We start from the raw sequence: 18,411 nt of genomic DNA, 5'->3' as shown, positions 1-18,411 counted from the left end.
ATCACAAATGTCAAATCAGTAATATTAAATATTGTAATATTGTAAATAACAACCTATAAACTAAGAAGAAGAAGAAGAACATGTCTCCCCACCAACTTCGTACACTTCCGGAATTGTTTGATTCATTTGTGTTCAAATATTTGCGAATTGTTTTGTATTTATTGATGGGAATGTGTACTTATGTATAATTATAACTGTCATTAATCAAAAAGGCTGAGGCACTATAGAGCGATTTTTTAAAAATCCAAACAAACGAACCTTTTTTTCAATTTTTTTTATTTTTTTATTTTTGCCTAGAAACACCCCCAGGCACTCACTAATGAACCTCTGAAAGTTTGACGAATATCTGTTCAGCCATCTCTGAGAAAAATGGCGACACATAGACACACAGACACAGACAGACAAACGGCTTTATTATATACCGTAGTAGAAGACTAGGAAGAGTACCCATCTGGGAAAAGCTAGCAAATGTATCCCCCTCATCTCTCTGCCTCCCCCACTCCCATGTCTCTCCTCTCTTCTTTTACAGCTGGGTCGGGATTGGAACCCAGGCTGGACAGCTTAGAAACCCAGGTACACACGCTCCCCACCCCCTTCGGATTTTCGATCATACAGACTTGGCATTTAATATGGAATATATTTTTTTTCTTGACTTGGGTTTACTTTCTGAACTCGGCATATCAATCTGGTGAGTTTCTTTTATGCTTTGGTGATTTCTTTGTTAAAAGAACCATGTCACTGATTGTCTGTCGCAGCAAGAAGTCAATAACAGGATTATATCACAGGTGGCGTGACAAAATGTACGGACAGGTACATTTGACGATTGGCTTCACAATCGGGTATATAAGGGTTGTTCCGTTCAGTATTAGTGGAAAACAACTGCTGCACGTCTACAAAAGTTATTGCCACTTCCCCTGGAGATGGTCCGTCAACTCGACAATGCTGTTTGTCATTTAGTGGTGGCTTTACGAAATTCCGGCATGAAACAGCGTGCTATTGCTCGGCAGTATGGCATCACTCAAGGTCAGGTGTCAAAGATCCTGAAACGAAATGCTCAGAGGGGTGTCCCTACTCCAATACCGAGGTCAGGACGTACCTGCAGAACCACAAGGAGGGATGATCGCCAGCTGCACCGGTTAGTCCGCAATGGCCGTACCAGGTCAGCTAATCGGCTTAGGGCTGAGTGGCAGCAACTGACAAATGTGCCTGTATCCAGAAGGCTAGTCGACCAACGACTGGTTCAAGCAGGCTATCGTGCCAGGAGTCCCCTGAGAAAGCCACGACTGACCAGACAACACCGCCAGCGCCGATTGCAGTGGGCCAGAGAGCACCGTCAATGGCAGCCAGGACACTGGAATCACGTGATCTTCAGTGACAAGTCTATATTTCTGGTCTATCTTCAATATGTCCACGTCCGAGTGCGCAGACAAGTGCATGAAGCCGACAACGAAGATTGTATAGTGCCAATAGTCCAAGCTGGAGGTGGTGGGGTGACCGTTTGGGCTGCTTTTCATGCAGGGGGCAAAACTGACCTGGTTGTTCTGAATGGAAACCTGAACCAGTTCAAGCACAGGGCAATTCTGGAAGAAACATTGCTTCCATTTGTTCGTGCAGCCTTTCGAGGAAACTTTGTCTTCCAAGATGACAATGCACGGCCTCATCGTGCTCGCAAGATCCAACACTTTCTTGTTGACCATGGTGTAGAGCATATGGAGTGGCCTGCCATGTCCCCGGATATGAATCCGATAGAGAACTTGTGGGCAGAATTAACGCGTCAAATCGACAACTTGGACAAGCAGCCTGCCTCTGTGCGTGAATTGCAGCAGGCTATTGTAACTGCATGGCAAGCGATTCCTGTCCAAACCTTGGCAAATCTCGTGAACAGCATGCCTCAACGTGTACGTGCTCTCCTGAATGCTCGTGGGCGTTACACAAAGTACTGAACTGTAATTTTACTGTCCGTAATCCCAGTCGTAATTTACCTTTTGTTAAAAAATTTTTTTGACGAATGTGCAAAATAAAGAGATACTTCTGGAAAACGCACAGAAGTTTAACACAGTACTGTCCATGAATTGAGTTCGATATCAGTTTGCATCACTTTCAAGGATCCATTTATTTGCTTTGAAATGTAAAATGTGGTTTTTGTTTCTTTTAAAGGTCACATTAACAAAATCTAGAATAATTTCAACATAATTCCAATGAACTTTTGGTTCTAAGTCATCTTGAAAAGTAAGTTCACCCCCACAAAAAAAATATTCCATATTAAATGCCAAGTCTGTAAGTTATATGCTGTGTTATTTGATGCAGATATTAAATGTGTGCTTCCAAATCGCACTATCATCATTTAATAGCACATTAAATGTGAGTTTCCCAATCCCACTGTTCATCTTTTAATAGCGCATTAAATGTGTGTTTTTTTTGTTTGTTTTTTGTTTTTTTTGTATACAAGATCGAGGCTCGTGAAAGAGCTAAAAATCGTGAAAGAGCTAAAAAAAATTGTTTCCCAATCCCGCTGTTCATCATTTAATAACACATTAAATGTGTTTCCCAATCCCACTGTTCATCATTTAATAGCACATTAAATGTGTTTCCCAATTGCGCTGTTCATCTTTTAATAGCGCATTAAATGTGTTTCCCAATCACACTATTCATCATTTAAAAGCACATTAAATGTGTGTTTCCCAATCGCACTGTTCATCTTTTAATAGCGCATCAAATGTGTTTCCCAATCACATTGTTCATCTTTTAATAGCACATTAAATGTGTTTCCCAATCAAACTGTTCATATTTTAATAGCGTATCAAATGTGTGTTTCCCAATCCTGCTGTTCATCTTTTAATAGCGCAATAAAGTGTGTTTCCCAATCACACTCTTCATCATTTAATAGCGCATTAAATGTGTGTTTCCCAATCGCACTGTCATCATTTAATAGCGCATTAAATGTGTTTCCCAATCCCGCTGTTCATCTTTTAATAGCACATTAAAGTGTTTTCCAATCGCACTGTTCATCATTTAATAGCGCATTAAATATGTTTCCCAATCGTACTGTTCATCTTTTAATAGCGCATTAAATGTGTGATTCCCAATCCCGCTGTTCATCTTTTAATAGCACATTAAAGTGTGTTTCCCAATCACACTGTTCATCATTAGAGCCTAAATCAGGGGGAATTGCCCCTGAGCTGCAGAAGAGCTGTCTTATGCCTTCTTCCCAAGAAAGGGGATTTGCAGAAGATTACAAACTGGCGGCCTGTGTCATTGTTAAATACTGACTATAAGATTGTGTCAAAAATGCTTGCAATACGTCTTAAAAATGTCATCTCTTTCTTAGTTGGGATTGACCAAACGTATTGCATACCTGAAAGATCCATGTATGACCAGTATTTTCTTGGTTAGAGACTTGATTACTATCAGTCAAACTGCGTCTCATGGTTTTTGGTTATTACTTCTTGATCAGGAGAAAGCTTTTGACAGTGTGGATCACTCATTTTTGTTTGCAGTTCTTACTAGAGCAGGATTTGGAGAAAAATTCATTTCCTGAATAAAACTTTTATACAACAATGTATTGTTGCGGTTTTGAGTTTTTGCAATAAAGGTTAATTTCCCCCTCATAGTTTAGTCACACTACAACACGTAGCCTCGCGATAGTTCAGTTATGTCTTAGTAAATGTAAGCATAGTCCTTTTCCTGTGTTAGTTTTGCGATGAGTAGAATAATGAGAGTGAGGTCCTTCCATTGCTTATGCCGCCCCGATACTGTAGTTTTTGGCGCAAATTAACACGAGGCGGGCCTGACAAGTCAAGGCAAGACCGAAGGAAGGCGGAGGAGAAGCCGACGGTAAGCGCGAGCCGCCAATCAGGGCCCGAAGGGAGTGGCTTAGCACTGCGTCAAAAGGCGTGGTTAGAACATTTGATGCGGACTAAGGGCGTGGCAATAAAACCCCTTGCGCAAAGCCCCCACCCCAGCTGGGCAGAGGCGCTTGAGAAGTGAACAAGTTCTGGGGAGAGAGGCGCTTGAACAAGTTATGAGAGAGGCGCTTGAACCAGTAGTTATGGGAGAGGCGCTTGACAAGTGAACAAGTTCTGAGGAGAGGTGCGCTGAAAGAAGCGAAACGGGTTTTGAGGGAAGAGGCGTTTGAACACGTTAATTGCTTGGTTGAGCTCGAGGCGGATCCTCTCTATTGAGTTACGCGAGTGAGAGCGCGCTGTTGATTAATAGGGCTGTCAGGAACCGCCGAGCTGGGTGAGTGACGCGCATATTTTCCCGCCTGCCTGCTCTGCCTTTGTTCGAGAGATGCGCTGCAAGGATCCCTCCCGCCGCCTGCTTGCCTTCATTGAGGGACGTGCTGTGCCCGGGGAGGGCCACGCCGGGCGAAGCTGTTCCTGGACGACCAAGCCGGCGCATTCAGTGCATGAACACCATCCTTTCTTCATTTCCCCCTGTGAGTGTGATCGGGCCCGTGTCTGGGGAATAAGCTAAGACTGCTTAAGTTCTGCCCTGTGTCCCTTCTGCTTCTACCAATCCTTGTGTAAATAATAAATTATTAAACCTGTCTTCTTCCTTTCATTCGACCGTCTCGTCCCTTCCATCTATTGACTATGTGTGGTACGAATAAAACCGCTCGAATCGGGTTCCAATACCAGATAACTGCACGGACCACGTGGTATGCCATCTGCTCGGACGTACTCAAATTACGCGTGGTTTGTGCGAGGCTTGATCCCCGCTTTCGCAGTGGCGTAGGTACTTATAGGTACGTGCGAGAATTGTCCCGGAACCCTACCCTGCATCTGCCTGGGAGGGGCGATTCAAGTCTCACGGTTGCGACGACCCAAAGAGGACAAGGGGTTTAATCTCCCCTTGGTAAGGACAGGAGGGTCACGCAAAAACCGTAACAGTATAATGCCTGCTAAAAGTAAATAACAGTGTGTGTCATCCTTTCCCCTTTCAGCGTGGCATCCGTCAGGGCTGTCCTCTGTCAGACGTGTTGTACACACTGTCCATCGAACCCTTACTGGCTCTCCTTTGTACCACCTTATCTGGTTTGTCCTTGTCAAACAATTCCAAAATTGTTAAGTCAGCATATGCAGACGACCTGTGTGCTGTGGTTAAAAACCAGGAAGATGTTTTTGAGCTATCCCAGTGTTTTGCCAAATTTGAACTTGCTTCATCCGCAAGAGTAAATTGGAACAAGAGCGTAGCTCTTTCTCTGTACCCAGATACCCTATCTGCATCACAGGCTTCACATATGGTCCCCCCAACTCTTCCAGGAGGAATGTTATGGAAAACGTATGGGTTTAAATACTTGGGCATCCATTTGGGAACTACAAGCTATATGAAGAAAAACTGGGATGGTTTCCAAGATAACATTAAGCAGAAACTATCACAAAGTGGAAAGGGATGCTCCATATCTTGTCACTTAAGGCACGGGTAACGATTAATAAACAACCTGGTGCTTCCAATCGTATGGCATAAGATCATAGCACTCCAGCCACCTCAAGCTCGGATCACCAACATTCAGAGGGGTCTAGTTGACTTCTTCTGGGGAGGCCACCACTGGCTTAAGCTAGATGTGTTGTGCAAACCACGTAATTCAGGTGGCCAAAACCTGGTGCACATCCCTAGTCGAATAATGGCTTTTCGGCGAATGACAATAAAACGTCTGCTGTACAGCGAGGTTGTGCCCTGGCGTCCTCTCTCTCGAATACCTTGCTCAGGCAAGCAGGTGGAATGGACTATGACCGGGAACTTTTCTTTATGGACTTGAAGCAGGTCGATAGAGCTTGGCTCCCTGCATTTCATCGGTCTCCCCTGAATGCCTGGCAAGCTCTAGGAGTGCAGGGATTGGAGATCTCTTATGATCCCAGGAAGTTTGTGCATGAGCCATTGTTCCAAAACTCATTATTCGCTGAAATATCTACCAGCCGAGCTTTTATGGATAATTTTACGAACAATGGGATTGATAAAGTGCGAGATCTTATGGAGCTATCCTTGAAGTGATGGTTGTTTGCCAGCGCTGTTTCTGGAAAAATTGGCTTGCGTTCAATTAGAATAGTGAGCAGGGTCATAAAGATTGTATCCCAGACTCTTTTAGATTTAAATATTGGGTGGAATGGGGTAAATGAGGAAGTAGATTTTCGTTTAACCTTCCCTGAACTCTCAGTCACTGCCCAGGAACAACATGGTGTGTTTTCCTCGAACAGCGAAGAATCCGGTGTGTTCCACATCATGGGAAAAAGGGCAATGTACAGAATTTGTCTGGAGGTGTGCTTACCGGGCTGTGTGGAACCCTTAAGAAACAAGTGGAAAGAGCTTTTACCTGCAGGAGCATTTCTCACTCCAAATTGGGATGAAATGTACAGGTGTCCTACTGTCGGACGTACAGGAGACCTAAATTGGAGACTGGTCCATCATGCCCTGGCCACACAGGTGTTAGTTCAGAAGTTTAACCCTGCTGTGTCTAATTTATGTCCTTTTTGTGGTAATGTTGAACATTTGTATCATGTGTTTATTGAGTGCAAGAGATTGTCATCTCTGTTTCTGTATCTGAGCCGAATCTTTTGTAAATTCAAAATTGTTTTTTCTGTTACAATCTTTGTTTATGGACTTGCATGTAATACTAGGAAAAACTCTGATTTTGCTTTTGAATTTTTTGCTTGGAATTGCTAAGCTTGCAATTTATAAAACCAGAAAAGCCAGATTAGGTATTGGAAAAAATGAAAATGCACTTTTTTGTTTCATAGGGATGGTGCCAACACGTGTAAAGCTCGAACATGCTTATCATGTAAACATGGGGAACCTTCTTGTGTTTGAAGAGTTATGGGGCATGGGGTTGTTTTGTGCAAATGCATTGGAAATGAGGTTGTGATTTGTATGTAAAGTGGAGTTGGAATACTTTTGGTTTTATACTTTTATAATAAAAGGACACAAAGTCAAAAAGTCTCTCTCTGGTGCTGGCTTCGTGGAGGGCAGTCACGTTTTTTATGTGCACTTGTGAAAGGAACATTCGGAGCTTTGTGGAGCTTTGCCCTGTTGAAGGAGGGGGTGTTGTTCGACTCGGTGCTTTTTGGGGGAGGAGAGAGCCGCGTCTCGCTTGGTGGTGGAAGCGAGGAAGGGCCAGTTGGCTGCTTGCTTCGCACCTGGGCGTTTTGGACGAGCGGTTTCGGTGCCATTGCTGGAGCGTTTTCTTGCGCAGGTGGATGCAGGGACTACCGTGAGCATGAAGCTCCCGGCGCATTTTTGGGACACAAACAGAGCCTCCGTTAGGTGCCCATGGAGCCAGCAGCTACTGGCGGCCACCCACAAAGAGGGGCCACCCACATCAGCTAGAGCATCTTGAAGGTCCAGTTGTGTAACATAGACGTTTCCAATAACTCTAGCCATGCATATCTACCGGCTCCCAATCGCTTTACTGATGGTTTTAATCAAAGACATCATGTTGCACTTCACAACCACGTGGCATTTCTATCTGTAAATCTCAATGAGGATGAAAAATACAGTGAAACACGCAAAAACCGGACCTTTCATGGCAGAGTTGTTGTTGTTGTTGTTGCTGCTGTTGTTGTTATTGTTGTTATTGTTGTTATTATTGTGCTCCTTCCGTGTCCATCATGCTTTATTCTAAAATCTTAAATGGTTCCTGTTACCATACATTAAACATCATCTTCATCCAATTCATAAAGATAGACAAACTTTTAAAATAAAAACCTGTATCTTTATGTTTAAACAGACTGATTTTTTTTCCCAAGTATAATAGCTCATTAGGGACCAAGTCTATAAGAGACTTGGTCTCCTTTTGTCTAAAAGCGACTTGGTCTCCTTTTGTCTATAAGAGACTTGGTCTCCTTTTGTCTATAAGAGACTTGGTCTCCTTTTGTCCATAAGAGACTTGGTCTCCTTTTGTTTGTAAGAGACTTGGTCTCCTTTTGTCCATAAGAGACTTGGTCTCCTTTTGCCTACAAGTTTGGTTTTTCGAAGCTGTCCCAATCTTCACGCACGCTCGAACTTATGTAATTGTTCACAATTGTATTTTTGTCGAAACTGTATTTATCTTACGTGTGTGTACCTATAGTGCGTCCCTTGGAAGATTATCGGTGTTAATCTTTCATTCCTGTATATAATAGTCGAGTATTTCGTGCCACGTGATTTTTCAGCCTAGTCTTGAAGCTTCCGACCTTGAGGCTTGTTTTCTCTCAGTGGTCGATTGTGGTCCTTCTACTCTCGTTCTCACAGTTTTTCCCAGTCTTTTCACCCCATACTTCCTTGTTTAAATTCTTAACTAAAAAAAAATATATATAAAAAATAATACATTTCCTTCTTTCTTCTTTTCGTTCGTTCGTTCTTCGACCAGGTGTTTTCACCCCCATTTTCACGCCATTCCCCAGATCTGTTTTGCCCTGTTCCTTTTGCTGACACCCTTTGCCCTGTTCACGTGACTCGTGGTTGTCCCTCAGGGCTCCCTCTCCCCGTTGTTTTTTTTGTGAATATTAGATTCTTCTTCACGGTTCTGTTTAAATATGTTTAAACTTTCCCCTGCAGTGTTTTATTCAGTGGTATATTACAACATGCACTTTTTCTTCCTACTTAAAAGGCTCTTTTCAATTTCCTCTCAAACTCATTCCACTTCAAAAAATAATTCAATCTCTCATAATTCTAAATCACTACATGCTCTAAATTCACATTCATTCCACCCCTCCTCCATCGTTCTTAAATGGATCGCTAACTTGAAAATCACAATAAACCCAATTTGTTATAAATGTTCGTCTTTCATTAATCATCCACTTTCTAAACTCCCCCCTTGCCCCTCCCCTCCAAATCTCCCCCCTTGCTCCTCCCATCCTAAACTCCACCCTTGCCCCTCCCATCCTAAACTCCACCCTTGCCCCTCCCCTCCTAAACTCCCCCTAACCCCTCCCCTTCAAAACTCCCCCAAACCCCTCCCCTTCAAAACTCCCCCAAACCCCTCCCCTTCAAATCTCCCCCCCCCCTACCATCCCTCTGCAATTCTCCCCCTTCCCACATCCTTCTCAAAGCTGCCTCCTCCCCACTTAATCTCCCTTCTATCTCATACCTCCACCTCCCCCAACCTTCTACTTTCCTCTGCCTCTCCTCAAAGAACCCCTCACTGTGCCTCATCCCATCACCATCAAACCCTATGTCCTCCTCATCCTTCCCTTTCTTGGAAGTCTTCTGTATTCTCCGACACACCATCAACTGCTCTTCCTACCTCCCCCTCTCATCCTTAATCTGACCCTACCCCTCCCTCCCCTCCCCTGCACCCGATGCTCCCGCTCTCTCCTCATTAACGATCTGGACCTCAAACATCCCGGGCCTTCGCTCAAACCTGATTGATCTCTCCATTCAGGTTGCTTCTGACAATCCAGACTTGATCTGCTTAACAGAAACTTTCCTCCTTCAAGATGTCTCTGATTCCTTAATATCTCTTCCTGGTTACACCCTCCTCCAGTATGATAGACCTGATCCTCGTCCTGGTGGTGGGGTTGCTATCTTTATCAAAAACTCTCTTCCTCACTCTCATTGCACTGCCCTCTCTCCACCCCACCCACCGCAGGAGTACCTCTGGCTACGGCTTCCTCTCCACTCCCACCTGTGACTCATTAGGACTGACACAATCTGTCAATTTCCCGACCCGGATCTCAGTCAATGGAGTATTTTCTCTTCTGGACTTGGTTATGACTAACTTCCCTGCAAATGTCTGCTGCTCTTCTTCTGCTCCAATCAGTTCTTCTGATCATTTGCTTGTTAATGTGGTCATCTCTCTGGCCATTCTCAGACAGCCTTCTCAGCATCGACGAGTCTGGCATTTCACTCAGGCTGACTGGCACGGGCTGCAAGCAGCCATCAATCATCTGGACTGGTCTCCCATCTCTACTGCCTCTGACATCAATTCTTCCTGGGAATTCTTCCAAAGCAAACTGCTCTCTCTCATGCACAGATTTATCCCATCTCGTCTTTAGTCGTCTTACCCTTCCTCCCATCCATGGTACAGTGGTCCAATCTCCAACAGAGCCAGACTTGCAGGAAGCACTCCATCCCTGATTGCACAGACAATTTTATAGCCATAGTGTTGATCAGTTGAGAGATCTTCAATGGCCTTGTCAGACAGCTTGATCAGTGGAGGGCCAACAAAGATCCGGGTGAAGTTTGTATTGATATCCAAGTCTGTAGCAGAAGCAAGGAGCTTTCCTATTGGCTCGGAAAATGTGTTGTCTGACAGAGTATGGCCATCAAGGTGAACAATGAGATGGCGCAGGGGAAGTTCACCAGTGTGCAGGTTGCACACCAACCCGACCAGCTTTCTCCCCAGGTGCAGCTTCAGCCTCCGCATTACTCCAGCTTTCACACCAGTGTTGACATTTGTTGAGTCTCCTCCAATGGCCCACAAGGTCTTATCAAAACCCCTCTCTTTCAGCCAGGCAAACAGGACCTTAGCAATCTGCTCCGCATGTGACTCCTCTTTAGTTGCTTTCTCTGGGGTAAAGTGGAACAGATATTAGCTACCAGGCTCACTAACACTATAGTGTTCTTCCTTGATCTTTGCAGGAAAAGATTGGTCACTGCCCTCAGCTTCCATCATCACATTGGTCAGGTCAATCCACCCATCAAAGAGGATGCAGGAGATCCCCCCCTTCTCCCTGCACTTCTCATGAAACTCTTCCCCCAGCTCTGTCATCAACTTCTCCTGTGCTCTATTGACCTTGTTCTTATCAATCACTTTACTTGTATTGTCTTCTGTGATGATTCCTGCATCAATCAGAGCTGCAGTTGCTATCACTGCAGTTGGCCTCAGCCCTATGCCATACCTTACACTAGCAAGGGCAATGTTTGGAATCTCATCATAGTTTTTCTGGACCTTTGCTGAAGCTGCAGGCTCAGTGTCAGTTTCAGGGAAGAGCTCAACTTCAGTGACAAACTCATCTTCAGCACCACTTCTCTCCAATTCCAGATCCTCATCACCATCTGACAAAAATCTCTCAACATCCTTCCTGGCTGCCTTCTCTGCTGCTGCAGCATTTTCCTCCTTGCTCCTTCTCCTTTTCTCTGCATTCTTTTTCTTTTCCTGCCTTTCCAATGTCCTCACCTGTCTCTTGTGCTCTGGCAGATCAGGGCTCCCCATTTGGTGGGGTCCTTTACTTCGAACCATCTCTTTCTGTCCCTTGATGTAGGCAAGATCTTTCACAGGAATCATTTTCTCTCTGCTGCAGGACCAGTTAATGTGGGCTTGGATCACACAGCCCTCACAGCCTCCCCCCTCACAACTGGTAATCTGACACTTGCAAGTCAAAATATCAAATAACTTGTCTAACTTGACAATGAACCTCTCTTTGGCATCAAGTTTGCCCTTCCCAAGAGAAAACTTCACTGCCTGATTCCAGACCTCCTTGAGCTTGGACATGATGGTCACCTTTTCATTGATAACAGGAGGCTTGAAAAGAGCATTAGCTTTGCTCCACTGACAAATCAGACCAGGGTAGATGTCAGACATGAGCTGGTCCATTGGGTAGTTCCTCCTGTCATCTTCACTTTGCTCCCTCAAGTAGATGCCAGACCTCAGGATATCCCTCACAGTTGGCAGTTCAGACACCAACAGCTCCTGCCCAGTGCCAACAAGATTACTTAAATGAGCACTTGATTTCATCCTTGTTCTGACTTGAGCCATTTTTAGTAGTTCACACTGAAATAAAAACAATAATACACAGGTAAGTATCCACTACAGACAGATATTAAGGTATTACACAGGTATTACAGAAAACCGTCAAAATATTCACTTCACAGGTCACTATTTTCCTTCACATGTAACTCAGGCTAGCAATAGGTAAGTACACAAATCAATTAACAAATATAATATAAAACAAGGTAATTTACATCTAAAATTATTATCTATTTGTTCCTCAGGTTCCTAATCAAAAACGTACTTACTGGCAATGCCATAAGAAGAGAAGAGAAGACGGATGGATAAGGATTGCCAACCTCCTCACCATCGAGCTTTCAGCAACACGATGGCTACAACTGCCGTCCCAACAGGAAGTTACCAAAATAAAAGCCCTAACTTCAAAATAAAAAACGTCTCTTTTTTCCAGAAGAATAGAAAAATAATCAAAAATTTAATAATAATCAACTGCAAATTGATGTAGGTTAGGGTTATCAGAATTTTTAAAACCTCAGATTTGTGTTCCACACACCAAAATACATAATATGAACACCCCTCTCGATTGATTTACAAAAAAAAAAGTATGGCCCGCCCTACCGGCACTTCCGCGAAAATGGTCCTCGGCGAAGGGAGGGGCACGCACCGTGTCTCTCGAGCAAAGGTGATATCTCGGGGCAAACGGTAGGGAGGGCTTTTACGGCAGAGCGGGACGGCTTTTATCGTGAAGGGCGGTTGGCTGAAACGCGCAGCTTCGTTCACTCGCAAGTTATAAACGCCCTGGTTGCGCCCGCGTATCTCTCGCGATAATCAAGTTCATACAGTGCTAGTGATGCAAGTCCTCTCAACGCGCTTATCCTCTCCAAGTCCTTTGACGTCCCTCTGCGAGTCCTCTCCTCTGCAAGTCCTCTTCCCCGGGCAAGTCCTTTACGAGGGCTTTCTCATGCAACTCGTTCACAACCCAAGCGCCTCTGCGAGTCCTTTAGCGAGTCCTTTCGAGGGCTTTCTCATGCAACTCGTTCACAACCCAAACGCCTCTGCGAGTCCTCTGCCCTCCCTCTGCAAGTCCTTTCGAGGGCTTTGCGCATCGGGTTATATCGGCCCGCCTCGCGAACCTTCTGGAACTCACCAGACTCTTCTCACCACGCCCTCTGACACAACGCCGACGCCATCACCGTTGAGCTCTCATTGGTGGCTCCCACTTACCGTCCCCACTGCTGCCGTTCCCAACCTCAACCCTCTTCCACCTTCCGAGGCCTACCTCGTGTTAACTCACGCCCAACACAACCAGGGCTTTTTAGCCGCAATGGATCGAGACTATGGACGTAGAATGGTTTGTAGAAGTAGGGCCTATCCTCCTGTCTTTACACAACGCAGACCTAACAGAGGAAATGGCCTATTCTCACATATACTAAGACATAACTAGACTACAAATGGGCCTACATGTTGCTCGAGTGACTAACTATGGGGGGCAAACCTTTAACATTTATTGAGCTCACTGTACACATCTCAAAACCGTATCAATATATATATATATATATATATATATATATATATATATATATATATATATATATATATATATATATATATATATTGTTACGGACGCGGTCTTGGATGTTATTTACCGAGCGGTTTGGTATGACCACGTCTGCAACAGGCTACCCGATTGTACCCGGACTTTGACTAATCGCGATCTGCTAGGTCAATGAAGGAAAAGACACACGGCTGGGATTAATATGACACGACACCAGGGATACGGTTCTCAAAGGCCTCCGGAGGAGGTTCTATTATGGCGGAAGGTCAGATTACAGGGATGAGAGGTAAACATAGGAAGGTGGGCACTTAAACACACTCTTATATTAATAGCCGCGACAGACGACAGATAAACAGGACAACAACTGACTCACACGGGGTTTGATGGCAAGGAAAGCGGGGTAGCGATCGCTCCAGGTGCACCTGGGCTCAGGGACAGAATCAGCTCGGTTCGGTCCGGAGATGCGGGGAGGTATTCAGCGCTCGAGGTGGCGTCGGGTTCCTTTGTTCGTGGCTGAGGCGCATCTCGTCTCACTTCCGGTGAGTCCCTTGGTATATCCGGCGGGGAGTCACGCCCTCGCTCGTTAGCTCCGCCCCATATGGCATCGGCCCATGGCTTCTCATTGGGTGCGGGAGGGGGGTTACCGGGCTCCGCCTACTGACGAGGGACTGACGGCCAGCCCCTTCGTGGTAACCCCGTAACCTGGAGCACATGGGCCATGGCGGCTAACCGAGCCGGAGGGAGGACGCCCACTCCCCGCGCCGCCCCCCTCTGCGGTTGTAGTTGTTGTTGTTGTTGTAGTTGGCGCTTCTTCATGGGGAAGAGATGCGGGGAGGTATGGGAAGGTCCTAAACTCACTACTGGTGCCATATAATCACATTCTGGTGCAACGAAGAGTCAAGATTAATGGAAACAAGTCCTTAACTGACATAGACTAAGAATAACTAGCAAGATGTCCTATAGTTGTCTACGTGAGCTGCGGTGGACCTGGGCACGACATTTAATGGGGGAATGAAGGGGAAGATCGGCTCTACTGGGTGTTGTTTACAGACAATGGGACTAGGGAATGGGGTAAGGGAGAGTTGGGGAGTATCGGGGAAATAGGGGAATATTTACAAGTGGATATGGAGGCCAATTTCCATATTCGCAACATTGCACCCTTCTCTACCCTCGGGGCGTCCCGACCCGATAAATTTTTACCTATTTTAGTGTGGCACTCAGATGTAGTTCCCTCTACTATTAACTCTACCCTGAGTGCGACAGTTTTACAGATATTCACAAATGAGTAAATATGTCCCCCTGCGACGTTGCACCCTTCTCCTCACAGAAACACACCCACAGGATAACCGAATCGCGGAAAGAATTCGCAAACTAAACATACAGCCGGTAGGGAGCATTATTTACAAGACTACGCTGATATTTACACTACGATCCAGGACCTGTTTTTGGAGGAACACATGCAGATGTTATGCATAGAGAGAGCACGCATGCTAGCATCGATACACCAACCCACGAGTGCTCTGTGGCCTACGGCCTTTAATAATGTGCAGAGCACCCCTTCCCAGCACCAAAAGCACCACCCCATCACACAGTCAGCACCATCCGGTGCACCAATAAAGTGTTTATAAATCACCGGTGGTGTCGCAGCCGGCCGATGTTCTGCCGCTGGTCTTGCCTTCTTGAAGTACTTGGCCTTCTGGCTTCCTTAGAAATAAAGAAAGGCGCCAACCGCGTCCATTTCTATATTGTGGCCTTCAGGGGGCCAACTATTAGTGGTTCACCTGTTTGGCATAGGTGCCACGTTGACCCATAGGTCCATCCACGGGTGGTGCTTGGCCGCATAAGAACTGCGGTCCATTGTGGGTGGCCACAAACATTGCGGTCCATATGGTGTATTGATCCCAGCAGCAAGCAGCGAAAGTGCAGGCCCACAACTGCGTCGCCAGCACCTCTCTCTCCTCTCTCTCTACCCCAAAGCCAGATCCTCGGAGGTGGGAGACAAAAACAAGACAAGTGAGCAAGGTGGTAAGGGCGCAAAAGTGCACGCAATGTAAGATGATGCACACTGGGGGCACATGGGAACCAGGTGAGACAGGTACGTTCCTACCGTACGCCCCCCCCCCACCAGGTAACCTACATGGCCCCTCCCTTACCCCTTACTGTATCAACAAAACACAACACTACCCATAAACATCTACTTTACAAATCCACAAACATCCCTACTGTCTTCCCCGTTCCTCCCATATACCAAATTCGTCTTCTCTCCCTCCTAACCAATCAAATTTGCCATTTTCAACTTTCATCAAAATTTGCCATCTCCAACTGAACATCAAAATTTGCCATCACCAATTCATCATCAGTCCCTCCTAAGGAGGGAGAGATGGAATCACCCCAATGTCTCATCCACGTCGTGATGCGTCTCACAAATCCTCACAGCAATTTCATTTCCTGCAACAAAACAAAGAAAACACAGGTGTGGAGCCATCATCACCACAGGTAAGTGGCTGCGTATGGTGCGACAGGTTCATCAATCCTAACTATTTCCTAAATGACTTTAACAACTTTACACTATCCGGGGTCTTTCCCTGCCAATCCATTGGCCAACTTACACTATGGGTTCTAAAAACCGATTCCCATTGGCCAAACTGTGGTGCTCTCCAATTTGGGGTCTCACTCCCCCGATTCAACACTCGGTGCCCTCGCACAATTTCTGGGCCGCGACGTGTAGCTCTCCCAGCAGGTCTACCCACCTGCACACCTCCACCACTGCAGTTGCCTCCGAGCTTACCTGCTCCTTACCCTAACCTAACTACCTGGGGAAGGCCCTCTGGCACTCTCCCCACTCGGTGCCCTCTCTGGCACTGGGCTGCCCGATCCACACCCGGGATCCTCAGGCACCCACTCACAACTACCGGCTCCCAGAGCCCACCTGCGGCCTCACCTGGCCGACATCCTCACAGTGGTGGAGTGCCCAACCAACTACACACACTAACAGGCTACACGCCCAGCCATTTCCACGACACTAATGCACCCATCCACAACACCAGTCTGCACCCGCACCACAAATGCCAATATCCAACCACAATTTACCTGTACCCTCTACCTAACACTTACACTACCCGCCCCGGGTATCCGTGAAAGGGGTCCACTCTTCCCCCATCCACACCTTCGCACCATGCACACCACTCCGTACCACTTACTCCAACTCTCTCCACACACCTGTACCTGCACACCTGTGCTCTCACACCTGGTGCCACCTGCACCCTTCTCTCCCCAAGCGCATTCGCGCTGATCCACCACACTCATTACTCATACACTGCTCCACACTGCTCCACACTGCTCCACTTCTCACACAGCATCATCTCATCTAACTCCTCCCCTCTGAAACTTGCGCTTCCCAGTCGTCCCTTTAAACTATTGCGCTCCCACGTCATTATCATCCATACTAAACTACCTGCGTCTCCACTACAGGTATCAGTCACTAACTAACCTTAACGTTACCTAACGTCATCCTCGCTAGATCCCTATCACGATATATCCTAACCCACCCGGGCTAGTTTCCACTGCCATCAACCCCATAATCTATTGCGCATTTGCCCCACATGGGAAGGGTGGCAGGGATGCCAACCTTACCCACCGGGCCCATCGCTCACTACTAATTTTGCACATCAAATTTCAACAAATCAAAAATTTGCCAATCACTACCCATCCTCTGCCAATCTTTACTGCCAATCCTTTGCCAATCATCAAATTTTGTTTTTCTAATTTCGGGGCCAAAACACTAACCTCATCACACAGTCTCCTCACTAATGCCTCTCGGTGCGCCAATTCCTGTCCAAAGCCCGGCTTCGTAGAGCCGAGCAATGAACGCGGGTCGTTTTGTGCCAGCGGCTGGACGCGTCCGGCACTCGGTGCAGGGAAGGAGGTTTACCCGGGCCGAGATCCCACGCACCATCTCGGCGTGGAGCCATCCAATGTCCCGATCTCGACCCGCCGGCACGTTTTAACAAAACGTGGTCGCCATGACGACCCTTCCTATCCAGCTGCCCGCTCCGCCTAGTGGAGCCCGGACGCGGCCGTTCAAAGTGAGGCCCGGCACGCACCGAGGGCCCGATTCGGCTATAAGTCGTTCTAACCTCTAACCCGGTTACCGTCGATGCCTCCTCACCTGCATGCTTACACGCATACGCTACCCCTTTCGTGCTCACACCTCCAGCTGTCTCCATGCTCCTCGTACCTTTCCTTACACACCCAGGTACACTCATTCCGCTCACCGACTTGGTCACACACCTGACCACCGAACACCTTGGCACACATTCGTCGCTCGCACACCTCACCAACACACCTCTTCGCGCCCCCTTCTCGGTCACCTCCTCTGTGACAATCACAGGTGTGCTCTCACTCGCACACCCAACCACGTGCCTCACTACCAATTCCAGCGTGCATTCCCACTCACGCTCTACCATTCCAGGTGTGCTTCCTTTCTCACCTGTCACCACCAACTCACGCTCCGTGTCACTCGTACTACTCTCACCTTCATTCTTGACAGCGCACTCACCCTTCATGCACCCGTCCGTTACATACCTTTCTCGCGCACACTCTCCCGTTACACCCTCTGTAACACTCACCACAGGTGTACACTCTTCCTTACCTTTGACAGCGCACTCTTTCCCCATGCACCTGTCCGTCACACACCCCTCTCGCGCACACTCCCGTGCACACTCTCCCGTCACACCCTCTGTAACACTTACCACACCGCGCTTCCATGTGCTCCCTCGCACACACGCTACGACCGACTCACTCTCGCCAGCACCCTCACTCCTTGGCACGCACTTTTTCCTCACACACCCCAGAGTCGGACTTTCTCGCACACCTCCTTTTTCGCACACCAGACCTGTCGCACACTTCACCAACGGCCTCTCACGAACACCCGGGTCCATCTCGACCCCCAAGCTTCTTAAATCCCCTGGCGCATCATACGCACGACCATATTGGTCACCACTTACACCGGGTCCTCTTCCTCTTCGCTTCTCCTCCATCACCTGCGAATCCCTCATCCGGTTAATGAGCACATCATCACGATCCAAACACAGACTTTGGACCAATTATTTTACTTCCTCCTTTATCTCTTTCTTATCCTCTCTCCGTCGCTTCTTAATTTCGCTCACCCCTTCTTCCACTTCTTCTAATTTTTGCTTCACCTCCTTCATCT

The 18,411-nt window shown here is 46.8% G+C and overlaps 1 protein-coding gene across 5 annotated transcripts in view; it reads left to right on the top strand.

The window, feature by feature from the left end:
- The first annotated feature begins 528 nt into the window (after positions 1-528).
- Positions 529-18,411, top strand: part of LOC144888979 (uncharacterized) — a 173,628-nt gene continuing 155,745 nt past the window's right edge. For all 5 annotated transcript variants that reach the window (XR_013621504.1, XR_013621502.1, XR_013621503.1 and 2 more), the window contains exon 1: positions 529-573. The gene's annotated coding sequence lies outside the window, so the exon portion shown is untranslated. The remainder of the gene's footprint in view (positions 574-18,411) is intronic.

This window comes from Myxine glutinosa, unplaced genomic scaffold, assembly GCF_964187855.1.
Source record: "Myxine glutinosa unplaced genomic scaffold, kmMyxGlut1.1 SCAFFOLD_414, whole genome shotgun sequence".
NCBI classification, from domain to species: Eukaryota; Metazoa; Chordata; class Myxini; order Myxiniformes; family Myxinidae; genus Myxine; species Myxine glutinosa.
Note: the sequence above shows the minus strand (reverse complement) of the source record. Positions and strands in the feature narration are given on the sequence as shown.